Raw genomic sequence first — 9,616 nt, 5'->3', positions numbered from 1 at the left:
AAATTATGGGTCAGACCGGCACTAGAACTTGGGTCAGCATAAGGCCCCCGAAGCCTGTAGTAAACATAACTAAACTCTAACCATTATTAAGCCCATATCGAGCCCAATTTCAAGTGATCAACCAGACAAAGTCCAATCATAAAATGGACCATCTAACGGGGAGCTATTAACTCACCCGACCTGTAATCTCAATAAAATACATTTGGAGAGCTCAGCTCACCCATCAATCATCCATAACTCCAAAATAAAATTAATGGGAGCACAACTCCCTCAACCACTATAAGTAACCAACTACACAATTACACATATGTAAAGTTCATAAATTGCAATTCCAAATTGATAAATATTATAGTCCAGCTAAATATTATGGTCTATACATGCGGAGGTCTAAAATTCAAATTTAACCTTCAATATATAAAAATAGTAGCAAGTGAACCTGCAATGAAGAAGGCAGGTTGATAGCAAAAAAAGAAAACTCTCTTGTAACCTGGAATAATAAGGTTAATAGGAGTGAGCGTTCGACTCAAAGAGTAAATATTTATTTTACTTACAATTTTTATAACTATCTAATTCTAATGTATCCTTAGAAATGAAATGCATCATCTTCATACAAATCATACAAATAAGTCATGTCACATCAAAAATAATCTGGAGCACTCATGCACCTATGTCATATTCATACTAATACATACATCAAAGATAATATGGGGAGTTGATCCCCCTACCCAGCTCTCTTTTAGTTCCAACTTCTGCCAGCAAGATTAACTCAAAGCTGGATTTTCTCTTATTATCCAAATTCAGGGGCCAGCGAGATCAACTCAAAGCCGTGCCTACCCCGACTTATCTATAATAAGAATTGGATCCTAGTGAGTCAAGCTCCAACCGTATCTACCCGTCTTACCCATATCCATATACTCCATATACACACCAACTCATACACACATCTTCAGATTATCAAACACAGCAACCGAGGAAATATAATCAAGTATAAATGCAAAATAGAGCATGCCTAGTATTTAACTACATAAATATAAGTATAAATGATGCATGAGCATGCAAAAAATATAATAATATTAAAATTATAAATAAAATAAATATTTACTCACAACATTTTAAAGGTCACTGTGGTGGCTGGATTGAAGAAGAAGGTTGTCTCGGCTTACATAAACAATATATCAAAATTGATCAATAAATAACTTAAAACAAAGCTGTAGAGAATCAAAAGACAACCCTAAGGTTTTGCTAAAAATCCGGCAGAGTTCTCCGTGTACTTAGGACCTACCCATCCAAAAAAAGTTCAAATAACACTTCTAATTCTCAATTTTCCACAACCACAACACATCAATAACATATGGCCCCTCCTGGGCCCTCTAAATAAGTCAAAACTCACAATCTAGGAAAATTACATTTTAGTCCCTAAAGTTAACTTTTTAGCAAAAACCACCTAAATGAGCTTTAAAAGTTTTAAAATTTTGCCTTGTAGTTCTTAGTAGTATTACTAAGCTAATACAAAAGGAATTATAATTTTCTAACTTACCACGAATATTTTATGGATTTTTAATCTAATTCAGGCAATCAATAATTAAGCAAACTTAGGTTTTGGGTTTACCTACTCCAATTCTGATGCTTGGGATGCGTCTTGGGCATTTGAAAATGGTGGGATAGCCTATAACCTCGACCTAGTTCTGAAGTATTTCCGGTAGTCTATTTATTCGGCCCAAAATTGCAGACCCAAGCAACTGTAGAATTTTTGTGAAACGAGGGTACCTACGTGAAGTTCACAACACCAGGAGTTAGAAAAAAATATTTACGGAATTAATTAAGCTTAATTGAAGCTCGAAAAAATACTACAAAGTTTGTGGGACCCATTGAAATTTTGATGTAGAAAAATTTTGAAATTTATATTCTCACGTAGCTCTCGTCGTATAGAGCACGCCGGTACTCTCGGAATTCCCGTGGGGTTCTCGGTTTGAGAGAAATTTAGCAAAAAAAAGTCAAAATGGCTAAAACTTCCTAAACAAAAATTAGACAAAATACTTAACGAAAATTTATATTTTTGGTGTCTATGGAAAGCTCTCAACGAGTAAAAGGTGTTTGGGATAAGATCTGATCTACTTAGAGGCTAGATAGGCCGAATTTTGGTTGAAAAAGGAGCAGTGCAGCGTGCGCATGAAGGGAACTTTGGGTCTCTTTTCCAGCGACTTGGAGGGCAATCGACAGCGGGGAAGGGGCGGGGAAGGTCGTCGGTGAGCTGGGGAGGGGAGGGGAGGCAGTGGCGATAGGGAGGAGAGAGAAACAGGAGGGAGAAGGTGGCGTCAGGTAAGAGAAGGGAGAGGCAGAAAAAGAAGAAAAGGGACCGGTTTGATTCGACCAGTCCGATTCAGTCCGATTCGATTTAGAATACTCGAAATTGAATTTTTATTCTACCCTGGGACCAAAAATGAGGCCCAAAAATTTTGAAAAAATTCTAAAAAACTCAAAAAAATTTATGGAGTCTAAATATATTTTTAGTTTTGCCATGCGGTCTTTAAATTAATTTTTAAAAATTAATAAAGTTTATTGACTTTGAAAAATCAAACCCAATTTTTAAAATTCGAAAAATTTCAAATAAATTTTCAAAATTTTTATACAATAAAATATCAATATTTACATATAAAATAAGTATTTTAAAAATTAGAGGTGTTACAAAGAAGGTGATATAGTAGCATATAGATATTCATCAAATGATTCAATGTAGGCTTGATGAAGAGATGTCTTGTTTTCATTCAAAAATTCTTTAGAAATCTTCTCTTTTTATTTAACAATGCAGTCACTAGAAAGCCTTTGTTGCTTGTGAACTTCGAGCTATAATTCTAGGGGAAGAGATGCTAGAGGAGAGCATGGAAGAGAGAGGAGTTGGAAGGCCCTAAAAAAGTAGGCAGAGAGTTCATTGAAGTCAAGTGGTGGAACATGGATGAGAGGAAGAGATAATGAAGGCTCTAATGCAGAGGTTGGGGGTAGGAGTTTGTGACACCCCTTACCCGTCTACAGTGTAGTCGAGCAAGACATGTCACACTCGGTGCTGGAGCACCCTATCTTATCTTACTTTACTCTTTTAATAATTTCTTCTCGTTATATTTTAATATCAATTATTTTTCTAGCGAGAAACTAGCGGAGTTTCCCCTGTTTCTAGCGAGAAACCAGTGGAGTTTCCCCTGTTTCTATTACCATTTGGCGTATTTCACTATTCATCTGCTTGAAATTTTCAATAACATTCTACAATAAGAATCTCATCAATTATTCTCATAATCATCTCATATTTCAAATGTCATCCATATATCTCAATTTCATATTCATTTCCATACATTTCCACTCATGCACAATTTATATGTAGAAATTCTCAAGTTTCATTAATTTATATGATCTACAAATTAATTACAATTTTCTAGTTTACATTACAACATAAGAAATATTTATACAATACAAAATACATAAAATGACTAATGTGAGCCCTATTTACATGCATTGCTGAGAAGGTGATAACCTTGAATACTTCAAACACTTTTGTAGATCTGGACTCCGAAAATCCTAGTCAATTGTCCACTGGATTTTAACTTCAGTTCCTGCGCGAGGAAACAACCCATCGCGCTAAGCATTGCTGCTTAGTGGTACGATAATATAACAAAAAAAAATAATATACAAAATACAGATGGAAATAAAACATAGTTCATTGTAACATTTATCTAAATTATAATTCTATTACTAATCCTTTGTATCACTTAATTCAATACTTTCTAGGTTATCTTTGATTATTTCATAATAACTAAGGCTCTTAGAGTCATTTCATAATAGATAAATTTTTAACATCAGTCCATGTCATTTCAATTCTTTCTGCTAAATAACTAATCTAATTTATTTTAGGTCTTCTTACTCATTTATTTAATTTTTAATATTTTTAACTTATTTCAATAAATTTCATTGCCCAAGTAACCTATGACAGGCTGACTAAACTGGATAATGGGTCGTTGGTACTTGACACCGTGGTGCCTCGGGCCGTCATACCATGGGACGTGTAAGCTCAGTACGTTAACCACATATGCAGTCAGTAAGGCTAAAAAGCCATAATAACATCTCAGTATGGCTAAAAGCCATGATAATAAGTAATCAGGCATAAAATCTATGAGTGCGAGCATAAAATCATGAATACAGGCATAAAGCCTTACGCAGTATTGCTAAAACAATACCCTATTGGCATGCTAATCTATCCAATCTGACATACGTGTCTAGGCGATATATGAGCACATAAGTACCATTAAGTGTTAATATGTATTAGTATATCATTAATTCATTATAAGTTTTAATTATAATTTATATCATTTAATTCTGTTCCCAGTGAGAACACAAATTTTCTGAATCACAATTATACATAATTTATGCATTTCTCATAATTTATACATTCATTTTATCCTTCATTTTGATCACAATTCACAACAATGGTTCTCATGTACCATTGTACTCAAAATATTCTTCATTTCTTTCCTAATGAGAACTAAAGTTCTATCCACACATTTATGTGATTCATTTATACATTTCAAAATTTATATGAATTATCATTTGTAATTTAAGAGATATCTTTACTTACGAGGTATTTATAATTCTCTTTATTTTCTCTCATGTACCATTTAATATTAATGGGTCTATTATTTCATTATATATTCCATTATATATATATATTTGTTGTAACATTTTAAACTTTATTTCCTAGTGAAAATAAAATATCTATACTCATTTTCATCTAATGCATATATTCATGAATTTCATTTATATAATTCACAATTTATTAATTATATCTATTTTTTCTTTATAATTCCTTATCTAATTTATTTCATCATTTTACATGTCCCTAGGTTCAACATTTTCATTTATATTAATTTCCAAACCACATTTCAAAATACATTAACAATGTCTCCTAAGTTCTATTTGTGATGAGAATACAATTCCCATCTACCTATTCTCATAATTTAGGTATACATTAAATCCTTTAAGTGGGGTACCATTGACCCCATTAACAACTTAAGTTTTTTAGTAGTTACTATTCACTTGATCATTTCCCTTCAAATGTTGACTTTCTAATTCATAATAGATTTGTTAAGCCTAAGTTCACCAAGATACCACATTTTGCATTTTATTTTTGTTGGCATTGATTGCCAAACTCAATTCCTAGCCTCTTAGGTTTTATTTCAAATTTTCAGAATTTGAAATTCACTATTCCATTGGACCTGGCTACAGTAACAATTTGACAAAACTTTCTTCACGAAAGTTGTTCCTTTATGTGTCTTCTTTAATTCCCTCTTTGAATCACTCCATTTGGAGTTTTCTAGCTCAAGCTATGGTAATTTTAGCAAGGCTGGCCAGATTGGTATGTACTCAAAATTTCTGGGCAGAATGTGTTCTGGCAGTTTTGGTACCTTATCTTTGGCCATTATTTCAGATAGTTTATGGTCAAAATTTGAAGTGGTGTTCTTCATGAAAGTTGTCCTAAATTGTCTAAGCTTTCCATTGATGTAAATTTCAGGTCAATTGAACATTTCTACAGTGAGTTATGACTATTTGAACAAACACTGTTCATTTGGTCATTTTCTAGTGACAGCTTCTGTGTTACCCGGATTGGGTCAATTTTTAGGGTATTCTAAGTTTGTTTTCTGGGAAAAGTTTCTTCATCAAAATTGTGCCATTATGTGTCTAGTTTTATGTCCAATTGGCGTTGCACCAATTGAACCTACACCTCTCAAGTTACAGCTGCCCAAACTTATTGGACTCACATCTAGCCCTGCAGGTCCTATGAGGCAGCATACCCAACCTCAAATCCAAAGCCACAATTCACTTCAATTTCTCATCAAATACAGCCAAATGGTCACTAATTGACCATTAGGACTTTCATTCACCAACACATGAGAAAAACCAAAAATTTGCCCCAAACCCTAACTCCAAAATTCCAATTCATAGCATACACACACCAAACTCATACCAATCACTTTATCCATCATCTATACTTATCAATAACATAAATAGCCACTTAATTTCAGTAAAAACCAACAATTCTCAAACTTTCTCATGGCTGCCAACATTTAGAGGTTCCATTTATTAATGGTTTTCTTTTGATTTCATGCAATTTCTACTTAATTTAGCATGCTTACAAAGATTAAAGAAGGAAGAGAACTTGTTTTATGCACTAACCTTGTATGAGCAGAATTTTCTCCTGGTTAATCCTCAATTTTTCTTCACTTTCTTTCTTTTTCTAGGCTGCCAAACACTCTCCCAAGAGGAATTGACAAGGTTTAACAAAAGAAACTTAGGGTTTTGTAGTGAGAAATTAAGGCTTAGAAGAGAGAGATTAGAGAGTTTTAATGGAGGTTAAGAGAGATGGGAGTGACTGCCGAATTTAGTTGAGGAGATGAGCAAATTTATTTTTCATTTATCTCTTTTTAAATTGATTTATGAGTGCTTATTGGTTTGTGTCGACACCATATTTTGGCCGACCTCCGAAGTTAAGGGACTTTAAAATCAACTTCATCATCCACTTTCAGCCGATGTCCTTCGATTATAAATGACTTTTCCGAACTCACTGATTGCTCGATCATGGAATAAACCGATCCCGTACTTAGTTAATAGTTTTTCGATCTCTTATCAAAAGGTATTGAATAAAAAATGGATCTCCGGACCATCCAGTCTTGCTTTCGTTCTCTTCTTACAAATATTGTGGAACTTCATTTGGCTAATATCAGGATTGGGTTCTCACTTGAATGCCCCAAATATTAAAGTGAAGTTAAGGTCTCTATCTGGTCTAATGACGATCCCGATCTTTAGAATTCAAATCAATGTCCAATCTTTCCAATTCTAATGTTTTAAAGTCTTACCTGGTGTTTGGTCGTGGCTTAGTCCAATCTCAAGCTTATGTATAATGTTTTTCCGATCTTTTATACTTAGGTTAATGGTTGCTTTTAAGTTTACTGTCCAACGCGTTCAAAATAATTAAGTACTCATACAATTTGGAAACTTCCCAATCTCATCAAGAAATTGAACAAAAAGGACTTCATTTCATCTCAAAATAAAATTTACAAGTCATTCGGTTGGAGGGTCTCCCCTAGCCTATTCTCCAGGTACATCGTCTTTTCTCTCATTTTCTCTCTCTCTCTCGGGCTCCTCCTTGCTACCCTCTTCATCTCTAGGAGCAAGATCAACCATCTAGGAGAAGTCTTCCCCAGGATAATGCCTTTCAAGCTCGGCCAGAAGATCGCCATGTGCATTCACATAAGCGCCAGCATCCCTTGTCACTGCCTCCTCTTCTTTCACTTTGAGCTCTTCAGTGAGGCGAGCGACATTGGCAGTTCAGCAGGCCTGAGCTTCTTCTAGTTCACCCTCTAGTTCGGCTATCTTGACCTCTTAAGATTTTGTCTGACCCTCAATCTCGGTGATATAGTCTTGAGCAGACGAAAGTTGAGCTCGGGAGGAAGCAGCGTCCTGGACCGCCTTCAGAATTTCTTGCCTCAGGAGATGAGCTTTTTTCCCTGATTATGTGTTAGTTCACTAGGCTCTCTACGCTCAAGCTCATCATTTGAGCCAAGAGATTATCAAGGCTATCAGGGGTCAGCCTGTTTTGATCATCCTGAAGGCATATGGTGACACCCAAAACTTTGGCCAAGCCCGGATTCCCCCGAACTGAGTGGTTCTTCTCGAGAGAGTGAATGAGGACTTGGGCGCCATGAGAAAGGGTCCTTACAGCAGGTTGAAAAGATCCTCCCTCGGCACTTGAGGAAATAGGCAGAGGTGACGGTTCTTCCTGTCGAGAAGGGGAAGGAGCGATCTCCACCTCTGGGATTGGTTGTTCCGAAGGGCGGGACGAAAAGCCCGGCACTTCTCTCGAATATCGCCTTGGTGTTTGGGATGGTGCGGCGATCTTTATTTCTCGCACCTTCTGGGAGACCTCTCTTTTCCGCTTGTGGCTCTCCTTTGCACTTTCGCCTCCAGCCATTACTGTTTGGAAAAATAAGTTAGTGAGATCACCTGAGTCAGGAGGCTAAAGGTTTAGGTTATGCCGATCTCGGATCCGAGGTCAGAGAGCTGCAGTTCATAATCTTCATTGGCAATCACCCTCATAAGCCACCACTTCAGTTCGGCCATTACGGCAAACGGGCAAGAATACTTTTGGGTGGCCGCCTGCTCCTTCAGTTCCTTTACCATGGCGTCCTCGTCTCTATTCAAAGTGACCTTTTTTGGAGCCGAGGGGACCAGGTATTGCCAGCTGCGTGGGAAACCTTTGAAGCCATTCGGGATCTTGTTCCTCAATATAAAGAATCGGTTCTTCCAGTTCTTCAGTGAAGAGGGGAGGTCGATAAAAAGCCCAAAGTGTGGCTTGGCTTAGAAGAACCAGTACTCATCATCCTTCCGGTGAGAAAGTCTATGCAACTCAGCAAAAACCTTCACTGTAGGCTCGAGCTTCTTGGCTTGGCATAAGCCTCTAAAAGCCACCAGAATCCGCCATGAGTTCGGATGCACTTGGGCTACACATACATGGTGGAACTTCAGAACGGCCTTAAAGAAGTCGTCAAGTGGGAACCGAAGCCCGGCTTTTAATTGCTCTTCATACACCATGATCGCATCATTTTCTTCAAAGAAGTGATCGGCTCGGAGATCGCCATGGCATCTGATAAGCTCATAAGAGTCAGTCCGAAGTTTGTACTATTGACTAATGGACTGCAGATTGATTTCCTGGAGGACCGACGATAACTCATCCACCGGAAGATTTTCTTTCCCCGAAGTAGAGGCCCGTTTGGATTGAGCCACCAGACCGCGAGCTAGGACGAAGGTTGCAGAAGGTTCAGGTCGCCCACTTGGCCTAATTACCTCAACTTCGTCCGATGTCCACAAGATGTGAACGGAAGGAGGGCTAGCAGCTCTCTGATCCTCGGCGTCACTCATTTTCATAGAAAACAAAAGAAGTTAACCGAGAAGAGAATAAAAAACCTTACCGGAATGTGATCGATGCCGGGAAACTTGAGAAAATGAGAGGAAATGTTGAGAATGCTAAGGAAAGTTTTAAAAATGACATGAGGAAATGACTGACTCACTTCACCCCTATTTATACCAGTTTGGGCATTAAATGCTCACGAAGTCCCAAGTGACGCATCGTTTAGTGGAATCGGTTTGCTTCCTTGACACGTCGCAAGAAGATTCTAGAAACATAATAAAAATTCAAACAAATGAGATCGGCTTACTAAAGTCAATTTTCAAACTCAGGGACCGGCAAATAGCGAAGAGATCGGATGCACTTATTAGAGATCGGAAAATAAATAGTGCGATAATGAAACAAGATATTTAAATAAAATTTCATTTCATTTCAAAAGATCGGATTACATCAGTTGGGCGATCTCTAAAGATCAGCACTACATCTTACCTAGTAGCGGCCTATGTCAAAGCCTAGTCTTGTGGTTGAATCAAAAGACGTGTTTCATCAGAAAGCCAGCCATAAGTGTTGGATAGATGTGCAGCTTAGATAGGGTGACTATGACTCTCATGATATTAAGTGGAGTCATCGCCGATGTCATCGACCAGAATCGAACTGCGGTTGGAACGCCCG

Source organism: Hevea brasiliensis, chromosome 5 (assembly GCF_030052815.1).
Source record: "Hevea brasiliensis isolate MT/VB/25A 57/8 chromosome 5, ASM3005281v1, whole genome shotgun sequence".
Lineage (NCBI taxonomy): Eukaryota > Viridiplantae > Streptophyta > Magnoliopsida > Malpighiales > Euphorbiaceae > Hevea > Hevea brasiliensis.
This window is presented reverse-complemented; position numbering follows the sequence as displayed.